We start from the raw sequence: 15,687 nt of genomic DNA, 5'->3' as shown, positions 1-15,687 counted from the left end.
GGCCCTCCCCTTGGCAACTGCCCTCCTTTGTACCCAGAGACGGCATGAGACAGGGCAGCCAATGTAGTGAGTGAGCCCCGTCACAGTATATTAGAAATGCTAGTTAATAAACACAACTATGACATAGTTGGCATCACAGACTTGCTGGGATAATACGCATGACTGGAATATTAGTATAGAAAGGTACAGCTTGCTCCGGAAGGACATGTAGGGGAAAAGGGAGAAGGTGTTGCCTTATTTATCAAAGATGTATACACTTAGAAATAGGGGAGACACTGGTTGAAAGTCTCTGGGTAAGGACAAAAGGGGATAAAAAACAAGGGTGATGCCATGCTTGGGAGTCTACAACAGACCATCCAACCAGGGAGAAGAGGTGAATGAGGCTTTTTTTAAACAACTAACAAAATCATCCAAAGCCCAGGACTTGGTGGTGATGGGGGACTTCAACCACCCAGACATCTGCTGGGAAAATAACCCAGCAGGGCACAGATTATCCAACAAGTTATTGAAATGTATTGGAGACAATTTTTTATTTCAGAAGGTGGAGACAGCTACTAGGGGAGAGGCTGGTCTAGATTTTATTTTTGATAAATAGGGAGGAACTGGCTGAGAATTTGAAAGTGGAAGGCAGCTTGGGTGAAAGTGATGGAGTTATGGGTGAAAGTCATGGAGCAGGTCCTCAAAGAATCAATCCTGAAGCACTTGCATGAGAGGAAAGTGATCAGGAACAGCCAGCATGGATTCACCAAGGGAAGGTCATGCCTGACTAATCTAATCGCCTTTTATGATGAGATTACTGGTTCTGTGGATGAAGGGAAAGCAGTGGATGTATTGTTTCTTGACTTTAGCAAAGCTTTTGACACGGTCTCCCACAGTATTCTTGTCAGCAAGTTAAGGAAGTATGGGCTGGATGAATGCACTATAAGGTGGGTAGAAAGCTGGCTAGATTGTCGGGCTCAACGGGTAGTGATCAATGGCTCCATGTCTAGTTGGCAGCCGGTATCAAGTGGAGTGCCCCAAGGGTCGGTCCTGGGGCCGGTTTTGTTCAATATCTTCATAAATGATCTGGAGGATGGTGTGGATTGCACTCTCAGCAAATTTGCGGACGATACTAAACTGGGAGGAGTGGTAGATACGCTGGAGGGGAGGGATAGGATACAGAAGGACCTAGACAAATTGGAGGATTGGGCCAAAAGAAATCTGATGAGGTTCAATAAGGATAAGTGCAGGGTCCTGCACTTAGGACGGAAGAACCCAATGCACAGCTACAGACTAGGGACCGAATGGCTAGGCAGCAGTTCTGCGGAAAAGGACCTAGGGGTGACAGTGGACGAGAAGCTGGATATGAGTCAGCAGTGTGCCCTTGTTGCCAAGAAGGCCAATCGCATTTTGGGATGTATAAGCAGGGGCATAGCGAGCAGATCGAGGGACGTGATCGTTCCCCTCTATTCGACATTGGTGAGGCCTCATCTGGAGTACTGTGTCCAGTTTTGGGCCCCACACTACAAGAAGGATGTGGATAAATTGGAGAGAGTCCAGCGAAGGGCAACAAAAATGATTAGCAAAAAGAAAAGGAGTACTTGTGGCACCTTAGAGACTAACCAATTTATTTGAGCATGAGCTTTCATGAGCTACAGCTCACTTCATCAGATGTAAGTGACTTCACTGATGAAGTGAGCTGTAGCTCACGAAAGCTCATGCTCAAATAAATTGGTTAGTCTCTAAGGTGCCACAAGTACTCCTTTTCTTTTTGCGAATACAGACTAACACGGCTGTTCCTCTGAAACCTGTCAAAAATGATTAGGGGTCTGGAACACATGACTTATGAGGAGAGGCTGAGGGAGCTGGGATTGTTTAGCCTGCAGAAGAGAAGAATGAGGGGGGATTTGATAGCTGCTTTCAACTACCTGAAAGATGGTTCCAAAGAGGATGGCTCTAGACTGTTCTCAATGGTAGCAGATGACAGAACGAGGAGTAATGGTCTCAAGTTGCAGTGGGGGAGGTTTAGATTGGATATTAGGAAAAACTTTTTCACTAAGAGGGTGGTGAAACACTGGAATGCGTTACCTAGGGAGGTGGTAGAATCTCCTTCCTTAGAGGTTTTTAAGGTCAGGCTTGACAAAGCCCTGGCTGGGATGATTTAACTGGGAATTGGTCCTGCTTCGAGCAGGGGGTTGGACTAGATGACCTTCTGGGGTCCCTTCCAACCCTGATATTCTATGATTCTATGATCAGAGTTCATGATTCTAAGGAATGGTAGGAGGAAAAACAGCACAATCAAGATAATGGATTTCAAGAAGGCAGATGTTAGCAAACTCAGGGAGTCGGTAGGTAAGATCCCATGGGAAGCAAGTCTAAGGGAGAAAACAGTTCAAGAGATTTGGAAGTTTTTCAAAGGGACATTTATTAAAGGTACAAGAGCAAACTATCCCACTGTGTAGCAAAGACAGGAAGTATGGCCAGAGATCACCCTGGCTTCACCAGGAGATCTTCTATGATTCCATGATCAGAAACTCAAAACCAAAAACAAACAAACAAAAGAGTTACAAAAAGTGGAAATTAGGTCAAATTACAAAGGATGAATATAAAAAAACAACATAAGTATGTAGGGACAATATTAGAAAAGCCAAGGCACAAAAATCATAGAATCATAGAATATTAGGGTTTGAAGAGACCTCAGAAGGTCATCTAGTCCAATCCCCTGCTCAAAGCAGGACCAATCCCCAACTAAATCATCCGAGCCAGGGCTTTGTCAAGCCAGGCCTTAAAAACCTCTAAGGATGGAGATTTCACCACCTCCCTAGGTAACCCATTCCAGTGCTTCACCAGCCTCCTAGTGAAATAGTGTTTCCTAATATCCAACCTAGACGACGCCCGCTACAACTTGAGACCATTACTCCTTGTTCTGTCATCTGCCACCACTGAGAACAGCCTAGCTCCATCATCTTTGGAACCTCCCCCCCTTCAGGTAGTTGAAGGCTGCTATCAACTTCCCCCTCACTCTTCTCTTCTGCAGACTAAATAACCCCAGTTCCCTTAGCTTCTCCTTGTAAATCATGTGCCCCAGCCCCCTAACCATTTTCATTGCCCTCCGCTGGACTTTCTCCAATTTGTCCACATCCTTTCTGTAGTGGGGGAACCAAAACTGGACACACTACTCCAGGTGGCCTCACCAGTGCTGAATAGAGGGGAATAATCACTTCCCTTGATCTGCTGGCAATGCTCCTACTAATGCAGCCCAATATGCCGTTGGCCTCCTTGGCAACAAGGGCACACTGCTGACTCATATCCAGCTTCTCATCCACTGTAATCCCCAGGTCCTTTTCTGCAGAACTGCTGCTTAGCCAGTTAGTCCCCACCCTGTAGTGGTGTATGGGATTCTTCCCTCCTAAGTGCAGGACTCTGCACTTGTCCTGGTTGAACCTCATCAGATTTCTTTTGGCCCAATCATCCAATTTGTCTAGGTCACTCTAGACCCTATCCCTATCCTCCAGCATATCTATCTCTCCCCCCCCCCCAGCTTAATGTCATCTGCAAACTTGCTGTGGGTGCAATCCATCCCATCATCCAGATCCTTAATAAAGATGTTGAACAAAACTTGCCTCAGGACTGACCCCTGGGGCACTCCACTTGATACCGGCTGCCAACTAGACATCGAGCCGTTGATCACTACCCGTTGAACCCAATAATTGAGCCAGCTTTCTATCCACCTTATAGTCCATTCATCCAATCCATACTTTTTTAACTTGATGGCAAGAATACTGTAGGAGACCGTATCAAAATCTTTGCTGAAGTCAAGATATATCACATCCACCACTTTCCCCATATCCACAGAGCCAGTTATCTCATCATAGAAGGCAATCAGGTTGGTCAGGCATGACTTGCCCTTGGTGAATCCATGTTGACAGTTCCTGATCACCTTCCTCTCTCCAAGTTCTTAAAAATGGATTCCTTGAGGACCTGCTCCACGATTTTGCCGGGGACTGAAGTGAGGCTGACTGGTCTATTGTTCCCCAGGTTCTCCTTCTTCCCCTTTTTTAAATATGGGTACTATATTTGCCTTTTTCCAATCATCCAGGACCTAAACTTTAGAGATTAAACTAACTAGAGACATAAAGGGTAACAAGAAAACATTCTACAAATACATTAGAGGCAAGAAGAAGACAAAGGACAGGGTAGGTCCATTACTCAATGAGGGGGGAAAACAACAACAGAAAACGTGGAAATGGCAGAAGTGCTAAATGTCTTTTTTGTTTTGGTTTTCACCAAAAAGATTAGTAGCGATCGGACGTCTAACATAGTGAATGCCAGTGAAAAGGAGGTAGGATCAGAGGCTAAAATAGGGAAAGAACAAGTTAAAAATTACTTAGATAAGTTAGATGTCTTCAAATCACCAGGGCCTGATGGAATGCATCCCAGAATACTCAAGTAGCTGACTGAGGAGATATCTGAGCCATTAGCAGTTATCTTCACAAAATCATGGAAGATGGGAGAGATTCCAGTGGACTGGAAAAGGGCAAATATAGTGCCAATCTATAAAATGGGAAATAAGGACAACCCAGGGAATTACAGACCAATCAGCTTAACTTCTGTACCCGGAAAGATAATGGAGCAAATAACTAAGCAATCAGTTTGCAAACATCTAGAAGAAAATAAGGTGATAAATAGCAGTCACCATGGATTTGTCAAGAACAAATTGTGTCAAACCAACCTGAATGCTTTATTTGACAGAGTAACAAGCTTTGTGGATAGGGGTGGAAGTGGTAGATGTGGTATCTTGACTTTACCTTTTGATACTGTCTCACGTGACCTTCTCAGAAACAAACTAGGGAAATAAAACTTAGATGGAGCTACTATAAGGTGGGTGAAAAACTGGTTGTAAAACCATTCCCAGAGAATAGTTATCAGTGGTTCACAGTCATGCTGGAAGGGCATAACGAGTGAGGTCCTGCAGGGATCAGTTCTGGATCCGGTTCTGGTCAATATCTTCATCAATGATTTAGATAATGGCATAGAGAATGTGCTTATAAAGTTTGCGGATGATACCAAGCTGGGACGGGTTGCAAGTGCTTTGGAGGATAGGATTAAAATTCAAAATGATCTGGACAAACTGGAAAAATGGTCTGACGTACATAGAATGAAATTCAAGAAGAACAAATGCAAAGTACTTCACTTAGGAAGGAACAATCAGTTGCACGCATACAAAATGGGAAATGACTGCCTAGGAAGGAGTACTGTGAAAAGGGATCTAGGGGTCATAGTGGATCACAAACTAAATATGAGTCCAGCTAGTGACCATTGGATCATCCTTCCTCTTTTAGAGCACTGCACTTCTGAACAAGCTGCTCAAACCCCCTTAACTCTGTCCCTTGCCAGTAACTGCCTCCCCCAAAATCCAGAGGTTGCCTGCTCTTGTGACTTTTATCTTGAGTATCATGGTGTCTGGTGTTAAAGCCCCATCTCCCGGAGTCCTGGGATTATGGGAAAAATCTCTGCTTTTTTAAAAAAGGACTTTTTAGTCCTCATAATTGTGGAGAAAAGCTTGAAAACACGGCCCGTGAACCCTGTAAAGACTCAGAGACCAGAAGAAATACAAAAAGGACACAAAATGTATTATTTTTTAAACACTCATGATCTTCAAGCCAATCTCATGACGTCTGCAGGCCTGATTCATGACAGGTGAGTGTCTGAGGCTGGCAGTGCTGATGATGTGTTTCAATTGTGCATGTCTCGGATATGAAATGAGCTGCTTTGTCTCCACCTTTGCCTTTCCTGTTTTCATGTAAGGGCTCGATGCCGGTACCCACCCTGGGCCAATGGAACCAAAGAGCACAGGACTGAGCCCTCAGTTCCCTGGACATATGAGCTTTGGCTATGAAGACACCACATTAGGCTGTGTCTGTGCTACAAACTTTGGTCAACACAAGTTATGTCGGCCTCCAGCCTCCGACCTCCAGCAGCCAAAGTTTGTATGTTGCTCGTGCGCATGCCTACCTGGCTGCTTGAGTCGACGCTGCGTGTACTGACCAGAAGCGCTCATGTCAGTGCAAAGTGTGGTGCACCACAGGGAGGTATCCCCGGGTGCCAGGCACCGCTGTCCAGTGTGATAGCTTTTGGGAACTTTTGCACTGTGGGGTAGGATCAAAATGACTCGCCCAGGGATCTCTGGGAGCTCGGGGTCAAGTTCTCAGCATGTAACTTTCTCCATCCCATAATGCCATCCATACCCCATAATTGTCATGCTTTTTTTAAAATCCCACAAACTTGTGTGGCACTTTTTGGTGTCCAACATCTCTGACAGAGGCCTGGAGCTCACAGAGCTTGGCAGCATTCTCATGAACTTCACAAATACAGACCGCACGATTCTCCCGTATTTGCAGACCTGCGGGACTTACTGCAACAATGGGGAACATGACAGTTGCTTGGAGGACAGTTTGCTGAGGGACGCAGAGAAAAACAATTTCAGGTTGTGGCTGGCGCTCACAGAACAGCTGCTGGCATCCCTACGTGCCCTCGCTTTAAGCCAGCGCTCCCCCCTGCACCTCCTACAGCTACGTGTGGGGGGTACTCAGAGCCTACAGGTTCGGTCCCTGCTGGGCCCAGCTGTTCGGTGCAGCTGGAGCTGGGCATGGGGGAATGCGGCTTTTCCTGCCCCCCACGCTGGGCTGGGTTGGTGCCAGAAGGTGCCGGTGTGCTGCAGAACGGTCGGCATGCGCCTCTGGCATCACTGGGGAGGGGAGGGAGAAGTGGCAGCCGTGTAAATCAGGTGATGAATCAAACTGGCCGCAACAGCTGCGGAGCTGATACATATCGGGGGGGAGCCCTGTTAGTCTGTATCCACAAAAACAACAAGGAGTGCGGTGGCACCAGGAGTGGTTTACCACGCACGAAAGCTTCTGCCCAAATAAATGGGTTAGTTTTGAAGGTGCCACCGGACTCCTTGGTTTTTTTTTGGAGCCGACACAGTGATTAGTGCTTTGAATGTGGGTCAGAAAAGAGCCCAGCCTCCTGCTGTGTTCATCCAGCACCTTGCACGGCGGGGCCCGGGCCCTGCCCGGGTTCTCTGAGCGCTGCGGCAATGCCATCATGACGGGAAAACGGCATTTCCTCCCTCCCACGTCACAATAAAGCTACATGTTCTTCTCAACCGCTGCCAGGGAAGCCAGCAAGGAATGCGGCCGAATCAGCCGTGGGATGGAGAATAAAACAAGGAATAGCCTAATGGCTTGATATGGCTCACTGGGGAGCCCGGACGCTGGGAGCTGCACAGGTCAGCCCATCTCACAAGGGGTACTGCAGAACCGGAGGGACCCAGAGAATGATCGAGCGCCTGGGAAAAGTCTCTGTGCAGAGACTGAAACCATTGGGGTTGTTAGAGAGGAGACAAATAAGAGGGGACGTGATAAAAGTCTGTGCATAGTGACTGGCAGAGAAGGGAGATTGGAGCATCTGTTTTCCCTGTCTCATAAGAATGAGAGCAAGAGGACAATAAATGCCATTAAAATTCAAACCCTATCAAAGGAAATATCTGTTATGCACAACATGTGATTAGACTGTGGAACTCTCTGCCACAGGAAGATGTTCAAGCCGAAAGCTTAACAAGATTAAAAAAGAGATTGCATAAAAGAATATGCAGAGTTAGAATAGTTAACGCTAACTAACATTTGGGGAGACGTATTAAATCTCCTGGCTTAAACGCGGACGCAATCTCTGACTATCAGAGCCCAGGAGAACTCATGTGAGGGCAGATTATCCCCCCATCTGCTACTACAGGGTTCTTGCACCTTCCTCTGCAGTGTCTGGTGCTGTCCACTGCCAGAGACAGGACACTGAGCGGGAGGCACCTCAGGTCTGACCCAGCCTGGCAGTGTTTGTGCTAGACACACACTGTCTGTGAGACGGGTTTCCAAGACAGCCCCATCTCTATTTGTCTCTCTGCCTTGAGGAGCCCGGGAATGGCAGACAGGCAAGCAGGGCCCACACGAGCACCTCCTTACGACAAGGAGAACAATAAAACGTGCACAAGAGAGATGCGATGCTTCAGGGTGGGCTGCCTTTACTCTGCTCCCCCCGCCCACCGCGTTCTCCTTTTCACCAGATACTGCAGGAGATGGTGACCCGGGCGTGCTCCAGGCATGGGGCTGCTTGGACCTAACGGAGCCCCGCTGAATGTGGATCCAAGCAGTGGGACAGGAGGGACCACAGATCATCTCATCGGAGCTCCGCCGCGAGCTAGGCCGGGGAACGTGCCCCTGCTCCCCGGCAGCGAGCCTGTGTTTGTCCACAGGAGCTCAGCTCCAGCACCTGCTGCTCAGAGGCACAATCCTGCATGCTGCCCTCAGTGGGAGGCAGTTCTGTCCGGACCACAGCAGAAGCAGGGTCAGGCTCCAAATCTGCGCCCCTCTCCCCCTCCCTGTGCCTCGCCCCCAGGCTGCTGAGACACTGCCCGGGAGGCTGGGCTCACTGCATCCTTCGAAAAGCCCTTCCCCAAAGCAGGGAACGTCTCCTGAGGGGCCTGGGACTTTCAGAAGTGACTCAAGGGGGGGCCATGTCAGCCCCACCCCTGGAGCCTTGGAAACCCCCGCTCCTGGTGCCGGACGTGACGCCCCCAGGCCAGCCCGGCACAGAGGCCTCTCAACAATTGCCCTGATGGCTGGGGAGCTGAGCACAAGCATCAACCCTTTAAAAATCCTAGGATCAAATCCAGAGCCCGCAGCAGCCTCCAAACCAATTTGCTACAGCACCTGCCATTCACTTGCGTGTCTCAGCTCCAGGTACAGCCCAAGATTAAATACGCCTGAACATGGTAGCACTGAATCGACTCAAGCGCATGCCCCATTGTAAAGTCAGACTATTATCCATGAAGCCGTCTGAACTGCTCACTGCGGTGAAACGTTTAGCATTATACAGTGGCTTATGACCACTGACCTGGAAAACCATCAGACTTCATTTGGCTCCTGTGTGTCAAACTCTTTCATGGGAGCTGCAGGGCGAATGAGAAACCGATGGCCAGGTCTGAGAGAAACTCCAGCTGAGACAAGCACACACCCCTATGGTCTCAACTCCACCAACAGCTAGTGATCCCCCCCAGCTGCCTTACATTCCCTTCCTGACTTTGGATTCTCTTTCAAGAGTGTGAGGGAAATCAAGGCTCTGGAAAAGAGCTTCCCACCCCAGGAACTTTCCGAGAGTCATCCAGCAACCCGGTTGTTCATCACTCAGCCCCACTCAGAAATGCCTGGTGCATTTACCTGCAGGCTCACATCTTGCTAGCTCCTCTCCAGCTACGTCGCACCAGTTTCCATTTTCTGCATTTCCGTGGCACGCTGGTGCCAGCTTTGCCGACTGCTTGAGAGCAGCTTGCAGCCACCCTATGCCTGCCGTGGCAGGAGCGACGCAGGGAACCTGTTTCTGGCTGCGTGTGTTGGTGACTAAAGCTGGTCTCAACTTGCCTTCTGCTCACTCCCTCGTTTCCTGTTCAACAATACAGAGAGCGAATTCACAGAACCAAGATTCTCACCAACTTCCTCACATCAAGAGGATCTGTAGGTCAGAGTGGGGGAGATGACAGCAGTGCAGAAAATTCTTCCTTTAACCACACTGCGCGCCTGTCCCGTCCCAGCACCGGATCTTCCTTAGGAGACTGAAACTGGCCAGCCCCAAGAGAGCCGGTTTCCTTTGAATCCCATCAGACCCTCGTCTGCTAAGGAGCACAAGTTTCTCTCCAGCTCCCGACACAACTAGACGTGATCACACCATATTAGAAATGAGGTCTGAGGACAGCACCAGACTACAGGGAAAATGGCTCTGATCCTCTGGTGTGCAATACATTTACTCCTGGTAACTCGGAGAAAACAAAAGCCCTTTGCAGCAATGGACAGCCACTCCCAGAATTTCCCTTCCTGCTTCCCCTCCTGGCATGTGGTGGGCATCTTGCAGCTTCTCCCTTCTCCTGGGAGAGGGGCCGGGGTGAGCAGGTCGGGAAGGGAAGGAGTTCCCCCAGGGGAGCAAGTTGTGTCCCATATCTCCAGGATTTGTGCAGGGCTTAACTGGGAGGGGGGGAGTTGGTGCCATTTTCTCTCTTCCCACCTCCAGGAGCAGGAGCTGTAATGTGCAGGAAGCCCCACCCCACGGGATGGAGGCAGGGCCAGGGAAGGACAGCAGAATGCCTCATTGGCTTGTTTTGTGCCATTTGATTGAGACAGCAAGGCTCAGCCCCCAACTTCCCAGTAAGGCGCTTGCCTGAATTCAGTCCAGCAGGCCCCTCGCTGTCTGCTCCAGGACCCCCTGGTTCCCGCAGACACCGGCGCTGGCTGACCTCAGATCCGCCTGAAAGTCCAGTTTGCTCTGCACGGTTGGTGCTGTTTCTCCACCTTTGCCCTCCGCTCCATGTGAGCAACAAGGAACCAGGCCAGCTCTCACACCAGCAGGATGGATGCTGAAGGGTCTGGGTTGCAAATGCTGCTTCCAGGGGTGTTTGAAAACAAGGGGTTAAGTTTGCTTTGCCCGAGCTGAGCCCCTTTACGGCGCAGCCGAGGCACCAAGAAGCAGCCATGGGGAGGAGCAGAGGAAGCCCCTTCATTCCAGTGGGAAGAGAGGTTCCGGCTGCAGGAAGCCTGTGGCGGGGAGGTGGGGGCTCGCTCCGGAGCAGCAGGCTCCAGTCAGGCCCATCCCGCCAGCCTCAGCGTTCCCTTGCACTGCTCCGCCCCGGTCTCGGTGCCCAGCACTGAACACGTGACCCAGGGGCAGCGTCCCCAGAGCCATGTGCAGGTAGAGAGGAGCCAGGAACCATCCCTTCCCTGTTCCACGAGGCCTCTATGGCCACCCCCAACCCACGGCTGCTGCCTTGTTGCACTGAGGACCCGATCCCTGGGCACTGCCCGACCGGAGCTCCCACAGCCACAGCAGTGGCCAAGCTGCTGCAACCCACCAACCCAGCCAGATCGGCCTCACACCAGAACTCAGGGCGGTGCGGGGGGGACATGAAGCCATTTGAACAAAGGGGTCCTGAGCCAGCAGGGACAAGGGCGCACACAGCATCACCCAGCCGGGCACCAGTCCCACACCGGCCCTGCTGACCCGCTCTCTGACAGGATCATTAGTAGGGGCAGGCTCCCCAAGTTCCCCCCTCCAGCCTGTGGCTCCTAGGGCTTCTAAGCAGGCAACCAAGGGCCCCCCCCCACCTCTCTACTCCCCCTGGGAGCTGGCTCCTGGTCCGCACCGAGCCCCACAGGGCAGCAGAGTGCAGAGTTCTAGCAGGGGCAGCCTCAGAGGCAGCTGGAGAGACAGGACCAGAGCAATGAGGAACTAATTCAGGGGGAGAAAGGGCTGAGGACAGGGCATTCCTCCCTGCAGGAAAGTTTGTCCCGATTCGAGATCTTTTTTCCAAAACCAAATTTAAAAAAAAATGGGTGGGAAGTTATTTTCATTGTCCAGCCAACTCTAATCAGCCTTTGTTTTCTCATGTGGATTTGAGAAGTCTCCCATTACATCCCTGTGCGCCGATCTCTGAGCGAATGCAACCAGCACGGCACTCAGAAATATGCAGGAGCACAAAGAGCAGGAGACTTCCTGTGGTGATTTTTAAAGCTGACAGAACAGCGATCCCAGTCACCTCAAATTCTGCAGAAGAAAACATCCCTCTGGCAGGAGACCATCTCAGGCAGGAGGAATCTGTTGTTATTAGGAGTCAAAGGGAAGGTATGGCGCTCTGTACCTCAAATAGCACCTGGGACCCCCGAGTCACCACTGTGATAAGATGATGATGTGTTTTGTACAAAGTATGCTTTGTGAGGTACCATTTGAGAAGCCATGATCTGTTGAGTGTTATGATCCTGTTGGATTGTGTGTAGTACCGTTGTATCTGAAGTTAGGAAGTTTTCCTAGATGTGTGTTACTGAAATGAGGTTGGGAGACACCCACAATCGGAACTTTCAGTGGCAACAAAGGAGCAACTAACATTGGCCAGACAGGCGTTGATGGCCCATCAAGAACAATCCACTCTCCCAGAGACTCCTCAGAGAGCACATAGACGGCCGAACATGTCACAGCAAGGATCTTTCTAGCTGGAGAGAAAGTGTTAGTGAGCATGGACATCACCACTTGGCCTCTCTCCTGCCCCTTCTCAACACCTGGAAGATCGTCTGGAAGACAAAGACTGAACTGGGGAGATTGATCTCAGGCTGAAAGGGAATCCAGAAGATTAAGAACTGTGAGCTGCCTGTAACATCTATTAGGGTGAGAAACTGCTCGATTCAAACCTTAAGCCATGTCTATATTGGCGCTTTCATTGTTAAAACTTTTGTTGCTCGGGGGTGTGAAAAAAACGCACCCTGACTACAAAAGTTTTAATGACGAAAAGCGCTGGCATGGACAGCGCTTTGTTGGTGGAAGTCCCTCATTGGGGGTGGTTTTATTTGGTCACCGGAAGAGCTCGCTCTCGGCGATAAAGAGCACAGTGTAGACCCAGCCTTCCCTAGTCTGTAGAATTTAGATTGCATTTTTACATTTATTTCTTATGTAACCAACTCTGATCTCTGCGCCTGCTCCTTAGAATCACTTAAAATCCATCTTTCTGCAGTCAACAAATCTGTGTCACATTTCTTCTGAACCAGTGCGGAGGCAGTGCTTGGAGAATCTCAGCTGAGGTTAACAGGGGCTGCTGCACGTCCACTACCCGTCAATGGAGCAGCGAACCAATTGATGAGCTTGTGCTGTCCAAGGGAGTCTCGAGCTGTGGAAGATGGTGCAGTTCCGGGGTGATTGGCTGGTGCCACCCTCTGTACAATTCCTGAGTGGCTTGCAAAGCCTTCATGCAATTTAGCTGGGTGTGGGCCTTCCCATGCTGATGGCTGAGTGATCACAGTGCCTGGAGGGGGTTACTGTTGTCACTGGCATAGGTTTGTGAGAGAGAGCTCAGGCTGGAGAGTTAAGGGGGAGCACAGCTGTCCCATAGTTCCAGGATGTACCCTGGGGGTCCCATCACAGAGGGTCAAAACCAGCCTGGTAAGAGAAAGCGCAAACATGGAGTCACTCTACAGTCCAGTCAGAGCCAGGTGCAGTTGTTGCTTCTCGCACCCACAGGACGGTCATTCTGGTCTTTGTTCTCAAAAAGAACAGGAGGACTTGTGGCACCTTAGAGACTAACCCATTTATTTGAGCATAAGCTTTCGTGAGCTACAGCTCACTTCATCAGATGCATACTGTGGAAAGTGTAGAAGATCTTTTTATACACACAAAGCATGAAAAAATACCTCCTCCCACCCCACTCTCCTGCTGGTAATAGCTTATCTAAAGTGAACACTCTCCTTATAATGTGTATGATAATCAAGTTGGGCCATTTCCAGCACAAATCCAGGTTTTCTCCCCCCTCCCCCACCCGCCCGCCTGCCTGCCACACACACACAAACCCACTTTCCTGCTGGTAATAGCTTATCTAAAGTGATCACTCTCCTTACAATGTGTATGATAATCAAGGTGGGCCATTTCCAGCACAAATCCAGGGTTTAACAAGAACGTCGGGGGGGGGAGGGGGTAGGAAAAAACAAGGGGAAATAGGTTACCTTGCATAATGACTTAGCCACTCCCAGTCTCTATTCAAGCCTAAGTTAATTGTATCCAATTTGCAAATGAATTCCAATTCAGCAGTCTCTCGCTGGAGTCTGGATTTGAAGTTTTTTGTTGTAATATCGCAACTTTCATGTCTGTAATCGCGTGACCAGAGAGATTGAAGTGTTCTTCGACTGGTTTATGAATGTTATAATTCTTGACATCTGATTTGTGTCCATTTATTCTTTTACGTAGAGACTGTCCAGTTTGACCAATGTACATGGCAGAGGGGCATTGCTGGCACATGATGGCATATATCACATTGGTGGATGTGCAGGTGAACGAGCCTCTGATAGTGTGGCTGATGTTATTAGGCCCTATGATGGTGTCCCCTGAATAGATATGTGGACACCGTTGGCAACGGGCTTTGTTGCAAGGATAAGTTCCTGGGTTAGGGTTCTGTTGTGTGGTATGTGGTTGCTGGTGAGTATTTGCTTCAGGTTGGGGGCTGTCTGTAGGCAAGGACTGGCCTGTCTCCCAAGATTTGTGAGAGTGCTGGGTCATCCTTCAGGATAGGTTGTAGATCCTTAATAATGCGTTGGAGAAATGCGTTTGTGTGTGTGGGGGGGGGAGAGAGAAAACCTGGATTTGTGCTGGAAATGGCCCAACTTGATTATCATACACATTGTAAGGAGAGTGATCACTTTAGATAAGCTATTACCACCAGGAGAGTGGGGTGGGAGGAGGTATTGTTTCATGGTCTCTGTGTATATATAATGTCTTCTGCAGTTTCCACAGTATGCATCCAATGAAGTGAGCTGTAGCTCACGAAAGCTCATGCTCAAATAAATTGGTTAGTCTCTAAGGTGCCACAAGTCCTCCTTTTCTTTTTGTGAATACAGACTAACACGGCTGTTACTCTGAAACCGGTCTTTGTTCTGTGCATCTTGGACCAGAAGAGAATTTGGTTCTCATCACAGGTACAGGGAAGTGGCGGTAGGAGACTGAAACCTGCCCGCTGCAGCTGGAAGCTGCCCTGCTATTTACAGATGGGAAGCGGCATGATCACACTTGAAAAATGAAAGAGGAAGCTCTAGTTTGCTGAGCTAAAGCTGATGGTGGCTTGGGGCTCTGAAGAGAGACTTCCCATACAGCAGAATGTTGAGAAGCCCAGAGGTTAAAACAGCTCCTATAAGAACTAGGGTCACAGCTCATGACCCAGCAGAGAAAGTAACAGAAAACTCCAGCGTGTTGTTGTCACGGAGTCCCTGGGCGATGCTCTGGAACTGCTCCCCATGAAGCCAGGCAGGACTCTGGGGAAGTCGCCTTTCTGTGAGCAGCCTGTCTGCAGGACACACAGCTCACACAGCTTCCACCTTCCTGGGTCTGACCTCAGAGCATTCAGCATCCTCTGCCCCTCCGTGCGCTTCCCCCAGCGAGTCCGCTCAGGCGGGGCTCCTAGGGAAGCCAGAGGGTCCTGCCCCCCAACTTCGCAGTCAGACGTGACTCTCAGCCAGCCAGTAAAACAGAGGTTTATTAGATGATAGGAACATGGTCTAAAACAGAGCTTGTAGGTGCAGAGAACGGGACCCCTCAGCTGGGTCCATTTTGGGGGGCAGTGAGCCAGACAACCCCGTCTGCACTTCACTCCATGTCCCAGCCAGCCCCAAACTGAAACTCCCTCCAGCCCCCACGCCTCTGGGCTTTGTCCCTTTCCCGGGCCAGGAGGTCACCTGATTCCTTTGTTCTCCAACGCTTTAGCTCTCACCTTGCAGGGGGGAAGGGCCAGGCCATCAGTGGCCAGGAAACAGGGTGTCGGCCATTCTCTGTGTCCAGACCCCTGCACACACCTGCCCTCTAGGGCTCTGCAATGATCATACACCCTTATTCCACCACCTAGATACTTAAGAACTGCTAGGGGAAACTGAGGCACCCCCACACTATTCAGAGGAACCATTAAGAACAGTCCCACTTTGTCACATCTCTCCCCTCTTCGAGATTGAACTGAGCGGGGTCACTTTAGCCGGTGACCTGGGGAAGTTCGAAGCCACCAGCGTTCCCATGGATGCCCCAGCATCTCTCCCATTCCTTGGTAGGAGTTACACCAGGCCCTTCCACTTTCACACCCTCCCTTAGGTT

Source organism: Caretta caretta, chromosome 27, assembly GCF_965140235.1.
Source record: "Caretta caretta isolate rCarCar2 chromosome 27, rCarCar1.hap1, whole genome shotgun sequence".
Taxonomy (NCBI): domain Eukaryota; kingdom Metazoa; phylum Chordata; order Testudines; family Cheloniidae; genus Caretta; species Caretta caretta.
Note: the sequence above shows the minus strand (reverse complement) of the source record.